This window comes from Psammomys obesus, unplaced genomic scaffold, assembly GCF_907164565.1.
Source record: "Psammomys obesus unplaced genomic scaffold, mPsaObe1.curated_primary_1811, whole genome shotgun sequence".
NCBI lineage: Eukaryota > Metazoa > Chordata > Mammalia > Rodentia > Muridae > Psammomys > Psammomys obesus.
Genome location: NW_026596079.1, coordinates 8,679,415 through 8,701,167, shown reverse-complemented (window position 1 = coordinate 8,701,167; position 21,753 = coordinate 8,679,415).

The following is a 21,753-nucleotide window of genomic DNA, read 5'->3' as shown; positions in this document are numbered from 1 at the left end:
AAAATAAAATAAAATAAAATAAAATAAAATAAAATAAAATAAAATAAAATAAAATAAAATAAAATAGTTAGACACAAAGTTTAGTGGATAGAAGAGAGCAGATCTGGAAGAATGAAAAAAAAATATGATCAAAATATGTTAAACAACATTGTCAAAGAACTAGTAAAATTTTTACTTAGGAATAAAAATAACACTGGGTAGTGATGGCACATGCCCTTAATTCCAACACTCAGGAGGCAAAGACAGGCAGATATGTGTGAGTTTGAAGCTAGCCTGGTCTATAGAGCCAGTTCTAGGACAGCCAGAGCTGCTAAATAGAGAAACCTTGCCTCAAAAACGAAACAAAAACAGAAACAAAAAATCTATTTTTAAAAAGAAGAATAATTTAAGTGAAAGATTTTGATATTCACCAATAATAAATAGAAAAAAAAGATGTCATATCTAATCAAAGGCTTTTGTCTATGAATGGTGTCTGGCACCTAAGGAAAGCCTAAGAAAGTACCATATTGATTTTATATCACAGTATGGCTACATAAGAAACATCTGAATAAAGGCTGTAGTAGGGAACGCAAGGCAAATGTTAGTCACATGCTTCTGCATGAAAATTCCCCTGACATTAGAGAGATTATGCATCCACTGTAACTTATAGAACACTGTCTTTAATACTCAAGGTATACAAGACATTCCGGAATAATGTAAGACACTAAAACTAAAACAGTATGTGAACAGAAAATGAAAAGTGAATCTGAATAACACTGGAAGAATAGATGGGTTAATGATGGGAGTGTTGAATGACTGGCTTACCTCTAAACCAATATATTTATTTCCTTGAAATAAATGCCCATTTGCTTGCAAATCCATGGAGAATTCCGTAAATCTAATCAGAGCCCAGGTCAGTGTTGAGAAAGACTCATCTTACAGAGTAAAAGGAGGATGGCCAAGGACATCCTCAACAAAGGTAGCTGGTAAGCTTGCCAGGTAACAGGAGTGACTCGGGATGCCACTAAGTGGGGTCTTCCAGCTAACATCAGTGCGCCTCTAACTGGGAACCAGGGTGTATAACTGCTTCCTGAAACTCAGGAGAACTGTGCTTGCAGACCAGTCTTCCTAAACAACTGACCATTCGTTTAGGGAGCATGGACTGGGGACTGGAGAACTATCAGACATAGGAGTTTGCGGAGACGGCTACTATCAGAACGCCAGTCATCATGTAGTGACTGTTACTAAGAGACTTCTAGGACCATGAGGTTGAGAGGAAGCTGTCAGTAAGCATGGCAGGCTTAAAGTGGGTTGAAGTTTGATCATGGCTTGGAATTAGTGACATATTATAGCAAGCCTGCATGAAATCACCCACAGGATGAAAACAGAGAAAATATTCAAGATTTTCTTAAGACCCAAAGCTGGACCAGAACAGCACCAGACAGAAAAGCAAAGAAGAGAAAATTCATATGGGTTTTTGGAAACAAATATTTGTGAATTAAGAATTTCAATGCTGAACACAGTGATACATACTTTTAAGGCAAAGACAAAACAACCTCTAAGTTCAAGGTCACCTAGATATATACAGCCAGTTCCAGGATTCCTAAGACTACACAGAGAAACACTGTGTTGAAAAAAACAAATGCTTTCCAGAAGTAGAAAGCATTCACAAATTTTTTTAAGAAGAATGCATATCAAAATTTAAAAAATGCTAAATGAAACCTAAGCAAATAAATCAATACTATATGAAAGTCCCGTAAATCAAGAACAAGGTAGATGTGTTCCAGGAATTCGGCTTTTGAAAACCAATTAATGTAATTCCCCACAATAATAAAAAAGACAAAATGAATTACTGGCATCCTGGTGCATATAGAAAAAAAAACATTCATAATCTTTCATATCAGTTCAATATTGAGAGGAAAATATGACTTAGATGGGAATAAACTTCCTTTCTTTTACTAGTTCTGTACTTTAAAGTCCAGAAATATTCAATGGCAAAATATTGAAAGTGATTTTTCTTAGATTGACAACGTGGCGAGGAATCACATCTTAATTACTTCCATTCAACACAGTCAAGCTCCAAGACCATCTAATATAGAAAAAAAAAGAATTAAAGCAATAAATATAAAAGTATAATTATTTCTTTATTACATTGTTGAACATTCAGTAATAAACTATTAGAACCCACAGATCTGGGAGAGGTAATGTACACAAGGACTCTATACAAAAGTTCATGCATTTCTACATGTCCTACATTAAAAAAGAAATGAAGTAAAAAATACTCTTTTGAAAGGCATCAGATATTTAGAAATGCAATTTTTATATGTGTAAAACCCCCATAGGGTCTTAGTAAATGATGGCCAAGGATACCTGAATTTAAATAAAGAGTGGAACAGAGCGTATCTATAAATTAGGAGACGCTCCTTGGTTAAGATGAAAATTATTCTCAATTTCATATTTTGATCCACTGAAATATTACCGGGAAGCCCATTGATAGCCATCAGTAGACTAAGACAAATAAGGTCTTCATAAAAGCAATTCCTCTAGCAAGCAACCAAAATATTGTGCAAAAAAAAAAGTCTCAAATGTTTAAAGATCCTTCAAATTAAAGTGTTGACAAAAGAATGGCTCAGTAGCATTTATTCAAGAATAATGACTGCACCTCAGGACAAGAGTTTTGTGCCACAGTGGAGTGCACTTCCCCATCTTCTATAGGGCTTTGCAGTCATGTTTAAAACCATCCATTGCATACTCATGGCAAGGCTACAGTCTCTCGGCCATGACAGGGAATGGCTCTATCCTTCCTAAAGGCACCATTCTTAGATGTTCCTTGTTATTTGACTTGCTTAGCAGCTCCTTGGAAATCCTAACTCACAAAATTTGTCTTTACTTAAACTAACTCTATTCAGTTCGAACAGACCTTCACCTCAGTGAAACTGCTGAGAGCAACGAGGGGAACCCATAAGTCAGTCCCCTGAGATGATGCAGTCTAAACAAGAAAAAGAAAACTGAATGTAGAAAACTGAAAGGAGGCTGAGCAGTCCAGGGATACCTTGAACACACCAATATACGCATAATTAGTATTCCAGAAAGAAAGGACAAAGAAAGGGGCAAAAGGACACTTCAAGCAATGACCAAACATGCTTCAAATCTAATGGAAAATCATTTATCAGCACATCGTAGAAGTTCGACTGATTCCAAACAAGGTAAGTTCGAAGAGACTGACATCTGGAAACATCACAGCAATGATGACAGGAGACAAAGAGTCTTGAAAACATAGAAAGAAAATCAGCTCATTAACATAGCACCCAGAACCACCAATCTTGAAAGGGAACAAACCTGGACAACTCTCATCCCTCTCAGAACTTACTATAAAACTAGTTATATCTATGGTGTGAGACTGAAATAAGGATGGGTGGGAGGAAGAGACTGACGAGTCTGGAAATAAATCTTTATATTTATAGTCAACTGGTTTTGAAAAAGTTGCCAATGACAGTCACTAGGGAAAAGGTAATCTGTTCAACAAATGATGCCAGGATAATTAGCTATCTAGTGGATATAAATGAGCTTAGACCTTCATTTCACATTCATACACAAATATGAACTCAAAATGATTCAGAGGCTCAAATATAATCAACTTCTAAAAGCAACGTAGGAGAGCTCTGGGAGATAGCTCAGTTAGCACAGCGCTTTTTAAATATAATTTTTTATTTATTACGACTTTGTATCCCAGCTGTAGCCCCACCCTTGTTCCCTCCCAACCCCACCAGTCCTCTCTCCTTCAGCTCCTCCTATGCCTCTTCCCTTCCATCTGACCGCCTCCCCTTCCATCTGACCCTAGCCTATCAGGTCTCATCAAGACTGTCTTTCATAGCCTTCCTCTGTAGTCTGATAAGGCTGCTCCCCCCTCAGGGGGAGGTGATCAAAGAACCAGCCACTGAGTTCATATCAGAGACAGCCCCTGCTCCCCTTATTAGGGAGCCCATTTGGAAACTGAGCTGCCAAGGGCTACCTCTGTGCAGGGGTCCAGGATATCTCCATGAATGGTCCTTGGTTGGAGTATCCATCTCCGAAAGACCCAGGCCCAGATTTTTTGGTTCTGTTGTTTTCCTTCTGGAGCTCCAAGCCCTTCTAATTCATTCTCTCTCTTCTTCTTTCATAAGATTCCCTGCACTCTGCCCAAAGTTGGACTATGAGTGTCAGCATCCACTTTAATACCCTGCCGGGTAGAGTCTTTCAGAGGCCCTCTGCTCAATCTTCATTCAGAAAGGCAAACAGGATAGACATTGGAAGCTAGTGCAGTGCTTTTAAAATAATCTTTAGGATCTGAGTTAGATCCCCAGTATCTAGGTAGAAAGCAAGCTGTGACAGTGCATGCCTATAATCCCTGACTGTGGAGATGGAAACAGGAAATTCCAGAAGTCTCCTTAGCCAGCAAGCCTAGCTAAATCAGCAAGCTCTGGCTTCAGTGAGAGAGACTGCCTCAAAAAATATATTGGAGAGCAACAAAAGAGATATAGACATTGACATTCTCATATGTTCTACATATGTCACACATACACACACACACACACACACACACACAGAGAGAGATGCATGTATGCACACTAACATAGAAAAATGTTTTAAGAGTTTGCCCAGATAAATTAACATTGCTTAGTTAAACTAAAAACATATTGCATAAAGAAAAATACTGTAAGATGTTCTATTTTCCTTTCCTGTTCCCATGATAAATGTTCTGACAACACCAACAGCACAGGCTCCAAGAGCAACAATCAATAAATGGGACCTCATGAAACTGAAAAGCTTCTGTAAAGCAAAGGACACTGTCATCAAAACAAAATGCCTGCCTACAGATTGGGAAAGAATCTTCACTAACCCTTTATCTGACAGAGGACTAATATCGAGTATATAGAAAGAACTAAAGAAGCTGAAAAGCAGCAAACCAAGTAATCCAATTAAAAAATGGGGAACAGAGCTAAACAAAGAATTCTCGACAGAGGAATATCGAACGGCAGAGAAACACTTAAAGAAATGCTCATCTTCATTAGCCATCAGGGAAATGCAAATCAAAACGACCCTGAGATATCACCTTACACCCATCAGAATGGCCAAAATGAAAAACTCAAGGGACAACACATGCTGGAGAGGTTGTGGAGAAAGGGGAACCCTCCTCCACTGCTGGTGGGAATGTAAACTGGTACAACCACTCTGGAAATCTATCTGGCACTTTCTAAGACAATTAGGAATAGTGCTTCCTCAAGACCCAGCTATACCACTGCTAGGTATATACCCAAAGTTTGCTCAAGTACACAAAAGGGATATTTGCCCAACCATGTTTATAGCAGCTTTATTTGTAATAGCCAGAACCTGGAAACAACCCAGATGTCCATCAACAGAGGAATGGGTACAGAAATTGTGGTATTTTTACACAATGGAATACTACTCAGCAATCAAAAAGGAGGAAATCATGAAATTTGCAGGCAAATGGTGGGATCTAGAAAAGATCATCCTGAGTGAAATACCCCAGAAGGAGAAAGACAAAAATGGTATATACTCACTTATATAGACCTATAAGATATGATAAACATAATGAAATCTATACACCTAAAAAAGGTAATCAAGAGAGCAGACATGGGGTAAGATTATCAACCCTCGTTTTGAAAGACAGATGGGATGCGCATTGAACATTGACAGGAGTATACTGAGCACATTTGAAAGACTCTAACTAGCAGTGTTTTCAAAGCAAAGACTCGTGACCAAACCTTTGGCAGAGTACAGGGAATCATAAGAAAGAAGGGGAGTTAGTCTGATGAGGAAAGGATAGGAGCTCCACAAGGACCAAATATATCTGGGCACAGGGTCTTTTCTGAGGCTGACATGCAACCGAGGACCATGTATGAATGTAACCTAGAACCTCTGCTCAGATGTAGCCTGTTGTAGCTCAGTAACCAATTGGTTTCCCATAGTGAGGGGAACAAGTACTATTTCTAACAGGAACTCAATGACTGGCTCTTTGGCCTCCCCACCCCCCAAGGGAGGAGCAGTCCTGTTAGGCCACAGAGGAGAGCTTTGCAGCCAGTCCTGAAGATACCTGATAAAACAGGATCAGATGAATGGGGAGGAGGTCCCCCCTATCAGTGGACTTGGCAAGGGGCACGGTGGAGATGAGGGAGAGAGGGAGGGACTGGGAGGGAATGATGGATCGGGACACGGCTGGGATATAGAGTTAATAAAATGTAACTGATAAGAAAAAAATAAAATTTAAAAAAAAATTAAAAAAAAAAAGTTCTGACAAAAGCAGCCTAAGGGAGAAACTAATTCTAGCACACAGTTCAAGTGTAGAGTCTATCATGAAAGGAAAGTCAAGGCAGCAAGAGATTCAAACCACTGGTAGCATCACGTCCACAGTTGGGAAACAGAAAGTGATGAATACATGCCACTGCTCAGTTCTTTGTATTCACTTACACAGTCCAGGACACCAGCAAAGGAATGGTGCCACTCACAGTGGGCAGGTCTTCCTACATCAATTAACACAGGATAATTCCTCAGAATCTCAAAGGCAATTCAAAGGCAATTCCAGATTCTGTCAAGTTGACAACATTAATCATGGTAGATGTCATAAAAATGTAATACATATATATTATATTTTATTATATAATTATCATGTATTATATACACATTTATTATATACATATTATATATCATATATTATATATCATATATTATATAAATTGCCAGTTTAATTTGAAAATGCTAAAATTTACTTCTAATTTGAAAGCTTTCCAAAGGAAGAAAATTAGTAATAATAATAATAAACACATGAGACAAGTTCTCATTATGTAGCTGTCCTGAAACCCACTAAACAGACAAGGCTGGCTTAGAACTCTTACAGATCTGCCTGCCTCTATCTCCCAAGTACTGGGACTAAAGGGATATGGCAATATACCTGACAAACATATCAGTTTTACATGACTGTCATAAGAAAATAAGTATATGAAACAATACACTGGTAGAAAATATTTGCAGAATTCATAACCAAGAAACAACTCATATCCATAATTTATATAAGCACATAGATACAATAACACAAAATAATTAAAGTATGGGAAAATTATGCATAGAAGTGTCATCAGTTATAAAATGACTCATTTATACATTGTAGGTGCCAACAAAGGGATATTTATAAACACAAACCACGAGTAGAATTCATTTACACAGAAAGTAAGTGTAACAAATGAAAAGAATAAAAATAAATTTTGAAGATGTAGGAAAATGGGTAATGACACATCAGCCGTGATAAGAACATTGTGAAAATGCTTTGGAAGACATTGCAACTGTTGCTGGAATTAGACTGTCACAGATCCACCCTTCGTTATCTACTTAAGAACAAGGAATGTTGCAAGGCATGTGACTATTCACCTTAGTCTCGTTCAAACAGAAGAAATTACAAGTGAGCGACATGCCCATTGACTGAAGAACAGACCATCCAAGCGTAACATATCTACCAACCTGAATAGTACTCAGCAACAAGTAGTAATAAAGCAGGAGCCAGGAGATGGCTCACTGAGTGAAGGTGGTTGCCACCAGACCTGAAAAATCCCCCGAACCCGAATGATGGAAAGAGAAAAACTAAGTCCTTCCCATGACTGGTCTCACAAACTCCCCACGTCATCTCCACATGCACGTGTACATGCACATAATAAATAAATTAACAAAAAAACTTTAAAATGAAGTAATGACACATGCCACAGCATCAGATGAGGCTCATTTTCATGACATTAAGTGAAGAAAGCCAGATACAAAAGCCTCATATTAGATAATTCCATATAATAAACTCAAGAATAAGCAAATATACAGAATCAAAAAGTAAATTGCTGGTTGCTTGGGGCTGCAGGTGGAAACAGGAATTAACATAGACACATGTGATCTTGTTGCATGGATAAAAAATGTTTTGAAATTGATTTACAGTGATGGCTGCAACACTTGGCAAAGTTACTAAATGTAATTGAATTGTATACTCAAAATGGGAGGATTTAATGTTATATAAATAAAATTCAATAAGGCTGTTAAGGAACAATAAGCCAAATCAGCAGAGTTAGGGACTGAGTGTTCACACATCCCCAACATGGCTGCAATACTATCTGGGCTGCGGGAGCTAATTAGATAATGAGTGTGGAACTTCGGTGAATGAGAGAGTCCTCTGCACCCCATACCTTCTGCCATGTAAGGATAGCAGTCCACCATGCAGAAGAAACCCCCACCCCACCCCCAACCAGCACCTTGCCATGTCAAACCTCCGACAAATGACTTCCCGTCTCTAGAACTGTGAAAACTTAAGTCTGAGGCAACCAGCCTTTGGCCATTTGTTAAAGCAACTGAGCTGACTAAACTGTAAAATGTGGATGGCAGGGAGATGGTTCACGGGGTAAGAGTGCTTGCTGTGCAAGCATAAGAGCTGAGTTAAAATCCCCAGTAACTATTTAAGAGGCCATTGTAGGTGTGGCTGCATCACCAGCACTGAAGGGTATGGGGAACAGAGACATGAGGATTGCTTGGCTTGCTGGCCATCAGCCTAACTCCAGAGTCATGGAGAGATCCTACCTTCAAGAAGTGAGGGATGATAGAGCAAGACACTAAACACCTCTTCTGACTTCCAAGTGTGCAGAGGCGGGGCGCACGCGTGCACGCACACATGCACACACACACACACACACACACACATGCAAAATATATATATATATTATACATATATATCACAAATAAAATTAAAATGTTTATAACATAAAATGCAGTAAACATCAGCATGTGTTTTGAAAACAGAAAACAGTCTGTAATAAAAACCTTTACTTTCTCTGAGTATGGGATATCTCATATTTTTCAATTTTAACAATAAATTGATAAAGATGTTCACTACCTAAGACATAATGTTGTCCATGGAGTTGTATCTTGCCATGACTGGGAGGTACTTCTGGGGTACCTATATCATTTTTATTGTTATTTTATGAGTTATCGAAATTCTATGCTTGGTAATTGCCCAGTGTTTCTTTCTCATCGTCAGCAACACTTGGCTTAGAACTGGGCTCAGAGGAGATCATTGTCAGCTTAAATCAGTGCCTTCTATTCTCCCAGATTCAATGAGAGTTTCCACAGATATCTTAGCCACTCAAGAATTTCTTCCTGAGAATGCTGAATCTTCTAATTAGAAAATATTGCTGTCATGGTGAATAGATGTGGTGGTCTGAGATCAAAGTGGAGAGCCAGGAGAAAAGTGAACTCATTTGCTCAGTGATTCTCTTCCCCACCCAACCCCCTCTCAGCTCCTGAGAGCCAAACTTACCCCCACAGGTACAAATTATTTTCTCTACAAACCTTGGTTCAAATCCAACATTTTCATGAATTAGTAATAATATCCCTTTACACGCATTGATTCTCTAAGAGTGTAATGGGAGACCAGAAAATGTGATTATTGTGTTATTGCAATTTTTCTGATAAAGAAATGTAGTCACATGATACAAGCTGAGCTAAGGCTCATCAATATTCTCAGTGTGCATGTAGCAGAACCAGAAAAGAAATTCCCACTCTGTTGAATGTTAAGAACAGCCTACAGAAGAATGTGGAGACCAGGATATTATTCACTTTGACATTAGACTTGTACAGATATAGCATATTCAAAAACTACATTTCAGATCTTCACCACTGAGGCCTGGCTTCTCTATCGTTTTCATTGTTTCTGTATTTGGTAACTGTCCCTCCAGCCATTCAAGATAAAGTTTCAGCCCTCCCTGGAGCTTCCTGCTTTCCCTCCCTTCCCCACTAACATCAGCATATATGGCTGTCGAGCATTTAACACTGTCCAGAAATCCACCACATCCAAAATTTCAACTCCACTTCCAAGAGCTGCTACTACTACTCCAAGCATTCACAATGGATCTTCTTAAATACCCCATGTCTACGTAAAACCTGACAGTAACTCAGTCACTAGTTAATTAAAGCCTCCAGGTTACTGAATCCTCTAAGTTCTATGGTAGGAAGGCCCACCTCTAGAAGTGCCGCGTCCAGGGGCTCTTGTCCCTCCTGTGTTCCCTGTACCCCTCTCCTAGACCTTCTCACTACTTATCAAACACAACCCCACTGCGCTGCCTCACCACCCCAGGCTTGCAGCTAAGGTTCCTCCATCTCTGCCCTCACACACTTTTGCATGAGCTTTCCATCGAGGCCTCACCTGGCCACACATCTTCTGCTCTCCCTCAGTTGTAGCAAAGCAGGCTCCAATCCCTGCCCTGTGCTTCCTCCTACTGAAAGGTGACCTTTAAGCTCCACTCACAGAGGAGCTACTTTGCCTGGGCTCCCCTTTGGATCTTCAGGGAAGGGACTGAAGAGTAGACAAAGCATGGACAGGTAAGAATAGGCTCACTCAACCCTGTGGATCCCAGACTCAAATCTGGGCCTGTTTCCTTCCCTTTCTAGAATACCACAGTGCCTTTCAGGTGATTATTACCTCCACGAAAACCCAGAGCATTCATAATGTCCTTGAGCCATATTTTCCAAAGTAATATTTTTAGGCTTGGCCTCTTGATCTCCCCAGGGGTGCAGCAAGTCATCCAAGCCATAAGCAGCATGAATACAGGCAAGAATCAAAGGCACAAATCACCTTTCCCAGCTGCACATGTAGGATTACAGTAAGAGCTTTCCATCACTGCCTCATTGCAGAACGACTTCATTTATTTCTCCCTGTGTTTTATGAACACCTTGTAACTTGCGGTTCAGCTCTACCTGGCTTCCATTCTCCTGTGAAGAGCAGCTTTAGCCTGTAGACTGACAGTCCTGACTGAAACTGCATTGTTAACCCCTGGCATACTCATGCAAACCATCCCGTTGTAGCAGGAAGTCACATACTGTTCAGGTATTACCAATATGTGGTTGGTGGCTGATGTGATTTAAGAATTATGTGCTGCTACAATAACCCAGAACATGGGGGCACACCCGCTATTTTATTTTGTATATACATACATGTATGGTGTATGTATATGCATATGAGCAGGTATGTATTGCTGTGTGTATGTGGAGACCAAAGGAGAATGTGAGATATTCTGCTTTTTCACTCTCTGATGTCTTCTCCTTGAGATGATGTCTCTCTTTGGACCCAGAGATAGACTGGCATCTAGCAAGCCCCAGATAAGAAAGGCTTCTTATCCACTGAGCCCTCTCTCTATCCCCTCTGCTATTTTTTAAATACACACCCTGGGTATTTTTAGCAGAGAAACAATAAAGTTATAAGTCATTTTAACCAAGGACATTTGAAGGATAAAAAATAAGAATTACAAGGGCAGAGCTTCAAGCAGTGGGTAAACAAAGCAGCACGATGGAGCAAGAAAGAAAACTATGACAAAAGCAACATATACTTTAGTCCAAATGTGCTTCCCCAAAGCCCATATATTGAAGTCTTAATCCTCAAGGTCATGTCTAGGAAACAGAGCCTTTGGAAGGCAAATAAGTCATGTGAACACAGTCATCATGAACAGGGTTTCCCTATTAAAGAGATTCCAGAGAAGCCCATTGCTTTTTGCACTGGCTAAGGGCACAGCAGGATTGTGCTGTCTTTGCTAACAGGATTTCCCCAGACACGAAATCTGACTTTATCTTACACTTCTTGTCCCCATAGTTATGAAAATTAAAAGTTTGTTGCTCTTAAGCCACCCAGTCTATGATACTCTATTGTTATAGGTCAAATACAATAATAGCATGGTAGACAAATCGAGATGCATTTTTGTTCTTAAGTAGGCAGCATCATATGGAAAATCCATGCAATGCCAAGCCAACTCATTGCAAATCTATACATCTACCAAGAAACAAATCAAAGCAAAATCAGGAGAACGTAAACTACTTAGAGAAAAACAAACTAAAATCATTGGAAAATTGGTCATTTAAAGGATAGAGAGCAAGATCCTAAGGAAAGGGACCCTTGAGCCCAATACTCTGTCACTTTTCCCTCATTGCATCAGCCAGGTTAAATCTAGGCACTGAGGACCTAAGGTTGGCCTCAGGGTAGTCCGGGAGGTTCATGAGACTGAGGAACAAAATTGGAGCTCTCTGAAAAGGATGTTCACTTACACACTTCAGGTTTCAGGACCCAGGAGGACAGAGCCCTATTACTAGGGAACACCCAAAGCAGATAATCTCTTACAAAGTCTAAACCTCACCTGTGGTGTGTTGTGTATATCTAACCAAACTTTGAAGTGATGGGAGAGTCCAAGTCCACGCTGTTTAACATGAGCTATGAGGCCATGAAGCACTTGAAATGTGGCCAGTGAAACCTGAGAACTCAACTCCTCATTTATTTAATTTTAATTATGTTAAACACAATGTTGAATAGCCACATGAGCTTTTCTGGATGACGAGAGTGACTTCATCCATGACGTGGCCTATTTCCCAGAGTGACGCTCACCACTGAATGGTTGGCACCAGTGTATGAAAGCTCATCCTGTTTCTCCAGTTCAGGACCGTGTGAACTAAGCTAATTCAGCCATACAGTCGCCAGGGACTAAGGCTGCCTCAGAGCCCCAGTTTTCCTCTTAGTGACCCTTTTTCTGTTCCTGCCTAGATGTTGACATCACTACCACTTCCTAAGGAAACTGTGAATGCTAATCTCTATAGGGGTACGACTCCTCGGAAACCCTGCCTGTGCTACTGGATGCTTGAGGAGTACAGGAGTGTAAATGAAAAAGCAATGTGAGGCTAAGTCTATCAAGCTAGTACAGCACCCCAGTGATGACAGGACTGACACACAGCCCCTACAAACTAGCAACAGGAGTGCTAACGCTACCACTGATTGTAGATTGGGATAGGATAGTGGAGGAAAACACACATTATGAGGCATGTCAATCACTGAGAATAGTCACTGACAGGGGGAATGGTCGCTGGAAAGACATTGGAGTTGAATTCCTGTGTAAGCTTTCGTGGATGCACTGGATAAAATAAACAGCAGCTGAGGGTAACCAACCAACAGTTCTAAGGTGAGAGTGAAAACTAGAGACCTTTCTCAGCAACACAGGAAGAGCCCTGTAGTAGAAGGACAAAGGGGAGTTGAGAACCAGGGCCAAGGTAGGATTTTCAGAGTAGCTAACTTCCGACTAAAAGCAGAGTCCAGATTGCAAACCAAGTGGCCTCTGAGGCATGAAATGGGTGATATCTACATACAGGGGAGGCACCCTTAACCTTCAGAAATGTGAAGAGCAAGCACTAAACTCAGACTTAGACAATGCAGTCTTCTCCATAAAACACAAGCACACTCTTCTGGGTATAACCCCACCCCCCACCCCAATCTCTCAGGCTCAAATACAAAGCAACCTGTCTGAGGGCTGCCAGTTCTGACAGGAGAGGCAAAGGTTCAGGAGAACCTGCTCTAAATTTAGAATTTAGGTGGTACCCTACCATGGAGTCCCTGTGCTCTCCAGGCAGAGCACAAGCCTGGAGAGATCCAACTGTGGTGATTACGAAGAACTCTCGTGGGATGATGGAGTTACTCCAAGCAGGACTTAGGAGGTGCTGAAGATCCCAAGAAAACAGCTCCTGGGATCAGGAAAAGAAAGGATGCTCCAACAGAGGCATGGCAGGATGTCCAGTGGGTGATGGAAAAAGAGCTGCAGAAGTGGATATATCCGCATGAGCATACAGTAGGACTCTGACCCTTACCCTCACTTCCTATATCTCAAGCCAATCAAAGTCCCAAACCAGTAACATTTGTTTTAATAATTCAACAGAGAGAAATATACACACATATGTATATATATATGAGCTTCTCTTGTATATATTATATATTATAATATAGTGATATAATTGCTCTATTTTCTTATTTAAGAAAACTGTGCCATATTTAAGGCTTTTCAGATTCTATGCAGCCAGACAAAACTACACCGAGATACCCTGGCTGGAGGTTGGAGCCTGGGGATTAGGATGCTGTGAGAGCTTCTGGGAGGGAGAGAAATATCCGAAAGCAGAAACTTAGAAACTGAGGAGTGAATTTGTCATGCAGAAATCATACTCGGTTCTTCACCCGTTTGTCTCACTCGTGTTCTTTGTGTGTCTTTATATGCTTCCCAAAGATCTCTCCTGGTTACATGTGCTCCGTCCGGCCCAATGGGAGAGGGAGTGGAGATTAAAGACTGACCAGGGACTTGAAGGGAAGCGGAACCTGGCTGATGCCCTGAGAGCTATGGCAGCACAGCCACCATGCCATGGGGGAGGGAGTGCTGATGTCCTTCAAGAATCCTGCTCACTGAAGAAAGGTTTTCTGATTGCTGTTTTTACTATTGCTGAGTCATCAAATACTAAATAGAGTATGATTCTGCAGAGAGACTTTTTTTTTCTTTAATTTGATGCGCTAACCAAGAAAGGAATTAACTTTTCTCACCAACTAATAAATACCATATTATTGAGTCATAACTGACAGAAAGTACCACCTGGCTGCTAGAGAATATAAAGTGCCTACTGTGTACCACTTTCTATCCCAAAGAGTTTACATAAACCAAATACCTTCTTTCTTTCTTGTTACAGCATCTTAATAAGAAAAAGTAATGAAAAGAACTGAGGCATGAAGATTTGGAATAGCTTCCCTGAGGTTACACGGCAAGAAGGTGATACTTAGTACTCAAAGCCAAGCCGCTAGCTCAGGATCCGCACGGTTCATAGCTGTGCTGTGTCACCTCTTACAAGAGAAGAGGGACCCAGCAGGAAGACAGAGTCTGGTAGCAACCCTCCTAGGTGCAAAGGTCTGCTTTAGTGCTCTGGGTCTCCGGAGCACAGCAGGGAAATGGGCATGGCTCTTTGGAGGCTGCACAGTTGTGTTTAGACTGAAATGGAGCAGATCAGCATGGAAGTTGAGCTATTGTCAGCATTGCACCAAGGTAGCCAGGGCCAGGTGTGGGCTGAAGGCAGCTAATTCATATGGCTTTATTGAGGGTCCACCATTATAGAAAGCTCCTGAACCCAAGAAGAGCAGCTGCAGGAACAGCAGCTCTCCATGATGAGAGGTTGCTGTGTTTAATTAAGAGAGTGAGCCCTTGTGCTCATTTTCATTAACCAACCCTTGGCAGGCAAAATGAGTGCTTTCCTGATGCCCAGAGAAAGGCAAAGCAGGAATATATCATTGTAGCATGGAGGCAGAAAGGGCAGGTCCAGAGGGTTCATGGCCGGTGAAATCCAGGCCTCTTTCCAGGCCACCAGCTGGGTCACTCTGACCTTCCTGCAGACTGATGGCAGACTCCACCATTCTGGCCACTGCCAACATGATTGCCACTTGCCTGCAACATGGGCTCAAACTGACCTCCACTCAACTATTGGAACAACGATTCACCTGTCTAATGGTATGTCCCAGGCTTCTCAGCCTCTCAGACTCTTTCACCAGGAAGCATGCCTCCTTCCCTTCCCCATGAATGGCAATCTCTCTCCACATAGACAGACAAGATGGAATCAGAGACTAGAAGACAGGACTCGCTCAAAGCTAAAGGTCAGCAGAAAATAGCTAGTGCCACCTTCAGGCCCTCTGGTTCCACAGCTGAGCATTGCCCACTGACCTCGAACCTCCCTGTGAGCTTCAGTGAGCCTCGTCCCTTTGGCATAAACACCAGCCTGGGAGTTGTGTTTCTTCTCTTCATGAACTTGGTCCCCAAAGCTGGTGTTGTGGGTTCTGAGTCATGTGCTGCCTGTCCGCTCACCTCAGCTCTCCTCAATACACACCAGCCACACAAGCCCCTGTTTCCCTAACGTGGCTATATCACATCTCTCCATTCACAACCTTGCTACTTGTTGGATCTTTGTCAGAGTTTTCTTCCACAAACCCTACACTGCTTCTTCTGTTCCATCACCCTTTTGGATCCCAGGTTGAATACCTCCCCAGTGCTCCCTGGGTATGTATGTGTCTATGTATGTACAAGTGCTCCCCACTCCATGCAAATCGAAATGCACCTGTTTTGTTGATCCTGCTGCTCCTGAGCCTTGCATTGTATTCCCCCACAAGCATCTATTTACCTGCTTGTATCACACATTTGCAGGCGCATGGCGCACGCACGTGTGTGTGCGCACACACACACACACACACACACACACACACACACACTGAATAATAAATGGCAAATGAGATAAAGGAAAACCACTGTATGGTAGTTGGGCTTAGGTAACCTTGAAAATCCATTTTAGAATTCAATTAGAACATCTATTTAGACAAGAGAGGGACACTCATATTCCATTCACTTAAAAAAAAAAAAAAGCCCTCTGAGAAACAGTCCACCTTCTTTGTCTTGGCTGTTGAGCAGGGAACCTGGGACTTCCAGTTTGGTTGTGTGGTCTTTAGAGGTGCCTGTCTGGGTTCGTGTCTCAGAAAGGAGGCAACAAAGATGTGAAAGGTGCCGGTTTCACTGGAGAAAGAACGTTGACCAGAGCAGCCAGCAGAATTGGCTCTGGAATGAGCCCAGAGCAAAGGAGCCTGGAAATGCCCCTCACCTGCTGAATGGGCCAGATGGATCCTTTCAAAAGTTGAGCCCCAGCACATTAGCCCATTCTGCCTGCCACTTGTTTAACACAGCTGCAGCGGCAGAAAGATGGCTTCCAAACGTTGTTGAGAGTGAAGTGTCAAACAAATACCGTACCCAGCTGCCTCCGCTCTTAGACCGAGCTACATTGGGACCAAAGAATGCACTTGTTCCTTACCCTGAGAAGCCTCCCCGTCAACACCAGTCTCACCTAAAGGAGCCAAATATGATTTGTTTATTTTCTGGTCTTTAAAAAACTGAACTAAAATAAAAGTACATTCAAAAGCCTCTACTCAATTGCCTATGCTAACTTGTCCACTAGCCTTGAAGAGCTAGATAGCTTTTCTGAACCAGGGCATCTTAGCCCCAGAATGAGGATTAGTCTCATCTCTCATGTGAGACTCTATCAGTGACCAAGTATACCTGTGGTCCAGGGACAAACATACTTGGGCTGAATCCCAATTTTGTCACTCTTTAGCTGTGTGGCCTTGGAAAAGTCACTTAACCTCTCTGGACGTTAGTGTCCTTATCTATAAGTAGAAATGCAAAGAGCACTTATCTACTATCTCAAGGGCTGTTGGAAAAGTTAATACAACTTCAATAAAGTATTTAGTGCAAAAGTGGCTGTTGGGGCATGGTTTGGTGTTTTGTATTTGATAACTAATTATTTTTCTCCTGAGGCCTGCTTGCAGTCTTTAACGAACAGACTCCTGTACTCCAAAATGATGTTTGTAATTCTGGCCTCCAAGTTATCCCTGACTGGCTAGATAACCACCCACACACCTGGGTAGAGCAAACGGGGTAGGGGAGGCTAAGGTTCATGGGCTTAGAGGACTAGAGGATCTTGGGAAGGAGAGAAGACACGATGGATTACCATAGAAGGGCCAGGAGAAAGGACTCTGAAAATGGTGTGGAAAAAAAAAGACCAAGATGAAAAATATAAGCAAGTATTGGGTGGAAGGTAGCCCAGATAGGAATGGTTAAAGCAAAAGGCGGAGGAGGGGAGCTGGGAGATATTGAGATAGCATAGTTGGAATCATCTGCCCAGCCCAAGGTCAAATAAGGTAAATCTAAAATCTAACAGGTGTCTGTGTCTTTAATAATTATGCTAGCAGGTTAAATAATACCACTAAAATAATTATAGAGCTAATAATAAACATTATTAGACCTTTCCATTAAATTAACAGTGACAAGTGGCACATGATAGAAACTGAAAGTATAGATGGTAGCAGTGTTAACTCCCTAGAACAGTAAGACAAAATCACCATGATTACCATCTAAACCAACCCAGACCTCATCACAAAGACTCTCCCAAGAACTCACCATCCTGTCTGAGATATCGCTAGCTCATGTAGCTGAGCTGGGCTGGAAGAAGAGCGGGATGCAAAGTTCCTGGTAGAGTCACCTGATTTCCTTCTTCAGTCTAGAAACCCCATTTTCACTTCGTTCCAGATCTATTCTGTCCATCGAGAATCACTCAGGCCAGCATACACCTTCCTGCTACCCACACACGTAAGTGCATTCTTCATCCCAAACATGAATGTATTCCTTGGTGTAACAAAGGGCCTTTTTACCCCGAGTCAGTTCCAGGTACAAGGACAGAACTTTTGATGATCCAGTGAGCACATCCTAGCTACAGGTTCTGGACAGAGCCTAGCATGAACATTGCCATTTTCAAAAGTCCTTCTCTGAAGAGACAGAGTCATCTGCCCCTTCCTCGTATGATCCCAATGGCAAAGAAAAGACCTTTACCCTTGGGAACCGGTGACTTTACAGGGCTGCCTACCAGAGTGTGAGTGAGGGTTGCTGACAGGAGTGTGAATGACCCAAAAGTACTGTGGTCACTTCTCCGAGGGAGTCTGTGCACCTATAGATGCATAGATGACTTTTTCAATTAACTGTTCCATCTCATGAGACCCAGAAGCCAGCGCTACAAAACAAACCTCCAAAAAGCATCAATGTCAAACCCCAGGCATTTGTTGCTTTCTCTTTTCAGGTTAGCTACACTGTAAGTAGATGAGGTGGCCAAAAGCATCCGTATGCTTCACCATTGGACACCATCTGCAGGAGGGAAGGGAAGAGTTCCAGGTGCCCCAGGTGCCTCTCCACACTAGGATCCTGTTTGAGTCACTGGGTGGAAAGAAGAAAAGAGGAAAGACACAGATTAGTATGCACAGACTAGATTTCCTGTGGCACACAGGGCCAGGCCTTCATTCCAATGAGCTGGCTGGGACTTGAAACCTGCCTAGGCACAATTACTGAATTCTAGGAGGCAGTTAATGGGCTGGATCTAATGATGGGCCAGGGAGTGAGAAGGGCTGGACTGGGGAGAGGGGTGTTTGCCTTGGTGAGGCAGACCATCTATCTCAGGCACTGCAAGCAAAGCCATTTGCTTGGCACATTCATGGATTCCTCCCAGGAGAGTGTTTCCTCTTTCGGCTCACAGATAAGAAATCGCCAGGTGCTGACTGACTTATTATGTACCGCCTGAAAGCCTCGATCTAGGCCTCTGAAGGGCCCCCCAGGGCCTGAGACTGCAATTACACACAGCCACTGTGACTGAGTGTTTAGAAGTTCTTGTGGAATTCATCCACTGAGTTATTTATCTCCTCTACCTAGCACCAGATAACTACTCAAGTGAAAAATTTTCCATCTTTACTGTTCTCTCTCTCTCTCTCTCTCTCTTTTTTTTTTCCAAATAAGAAGAATCAGAATGTGGGGTAGGGCAAAAGTATGCCTCAGTTAAGATTCAGTCTCTCTTCAGGGCATCTTCCCATGTTACATGATTTGAAAGAATATCATCACCACTATTTATTCATCCATTCAATGAACACATTATGTTAAATGATATAGGTCAGCTGCTGAACTACAACAATGTAGGTGAAAAGGGAATACATACATCAGTATCTCCAACCCCAAAGATTTCCCTACTCCATGACAGAAAACACAATTACAAGACCATTTGTAAAATCACATTTTAATGTGTGTGTGAATCATATGATATCAAATTATCAAGTGCCACAGAGGAATATTATGCAGCCAGCTTTGATGAGTCCTGATAAGCTAGAGTCAGATAGAAGAGGAGGAGGTCCTCCCCTATCAAGGGACTGGGGAAAGAGCATAGGAGGAGAATAAGGAGGGTGGGTGGGACTGGGAGGAGATGAGGGCGGGGGCTGTAATTGGGATACAATTTAAATATAAATATATAAATATATAAATTTAATTTAATTTTAAAAAATTATCAAGTAAACTCAGAGGAGAAGGTAATATTGAAGATGGGTCTGGAAGGATGAAGAAGGAATTCTGGGCAAAGAATGTATATTGGAAACCATAGCTAGGCCATTCAAACTCTATCTCATAACGCTTTCCAAAGACAAGAAAACTAAAAATCCACATTACACAGGCTCCCTTGCAGCTATAGATCTGAACACAAATTAGATTGTACTCACTATATGCAGCCCAGTGAGATATGAAATGTGGAAACACGGTGGAGCAACTTCTTTGCCCTTCTGGATTATTGTGCTGCTAAGGAAGATTTTAGGAGAAGATGTTCTGCCACACATCTTGGGCTTTGTTCTCCAGTTTCTCATTATCTGGTAGGCATTTGAACTGGAAGCAAAAGCCCTTGAATCCAGAATAGCTCCCCTGGCAGCCTCGGAAATAGAAGCTTTCCTGGTGAATCAATTTTATGATGATTTGGGAGTGAGTCAACATGGTGATTTTGTGAACACTGAATTCCTTTCTGCTTAAAATACTTGAATTGATTTCTATTTCCTGCACTCAACTTTTACTGGTATTGAATTTGAGACAAAACAAATTCTTAAAGACTTGAGATTAGTCCCCTGACCTTAGCTGGGTGGGAGGCAGAAACCATGCCTTTCCACTAGAAACAGCTATGTTGCACACAACAGCAAGACCATCACCAAATGGTCAGTTTTGAGCTTCCACTAGAATGGTACAATTGTCATCAGATTTGCCTCACAGTCAAAAATGGTACCAAAGTCTCTACAGGAGAGAAAAATGTACCACAGCACTGAAATTCCTGGGTGAGGGAAATTCATAGATGAAACTCAATTCATTCTCCTGGATCCATGAGAAGGGGCATCCTCTATAACTGTACTGGACTCCAAGCCTAGCTTAGGGGCTTCACTTGGACAGAAAGTAATATGGTTGGGATTTTTTGGAGCAGGGTTTTGGAAGTGAGAATGCTGAATGGTATGAGGTAGGGAAGTGACCTTCCAGTCTCTGGCTGGTGTCTGGGCAGCTCATGCAAAAGACTGGCTGGTTTATTAATCTACAGAATTGAAGGGAGATACCAGGGGTGGAACAGGGCCCAGGGTGCTAAAATTCTGACCCAATAAGACAGAGCCTAGAGTCAATAACAGATTCTTAAGAGTTCAGTGTCGTCTTCGAACCTCCAACTTTCATTCTTGATTAAAAAAATATCTAGAACATATAAAGAATTCAAGAAATTAGGCATCAAAAAACCAAATAATTCAATTAAAAAGTGGGGTACAGAGCTAAACAAAGAATTCTAAACAGAGGAATATAGAATGGCAGGAAAACACTTAAAGATATACTCAACATCCTTAGTCATCAGGGAAATGCAAATCAAAACAACTCTGAGATTCCATCTTACACCCATCAGAATGGCTAAGACCAAAAACTCAAGTGACAGCACATGCTGGAGAGGATGTAGAGAAAGGGAAACCCTCCTCCATTGCTGGTGGAAGTGAAAACTTGTACAACTGCTTTGGAAATCAATCTGGTGCTTTCTCAGAAAATTGGGACTGGCATTACCTCAAGATCTAGGTATACCACTCCTGGACATATACCCGAAAGATGCCCCACCGTTCAATAAGGACAGTTGCTCAACTATGTTCATAGAAGCTTTATTTGTAATAGCAAGTATCTGGAAACAACCTAGATGTCCCTCAACAGGGGAATGGATACAGAAATTGTGGTACATTTATACAATGGAATACTACTCAGCTATTAAAAACAAGGAAATCATGAAACTTGCAGGCAAATAGATGTAACTAGAAGAGATCATCCTAAGTGACATAACCCAGAAACAAAAGAACAGGCATGTTATAAACCCATTTATAAGCAGATATTAGCCATTTAATATAGGATGGCCATCTACAGACATAAAGAAGCTAAACACTAAGGAGGACATTAGAGAGGATGCTTAAACCTCATTGAGAATAACAGGATAAACACCAGAAATGGTGGAAGAGAGGAA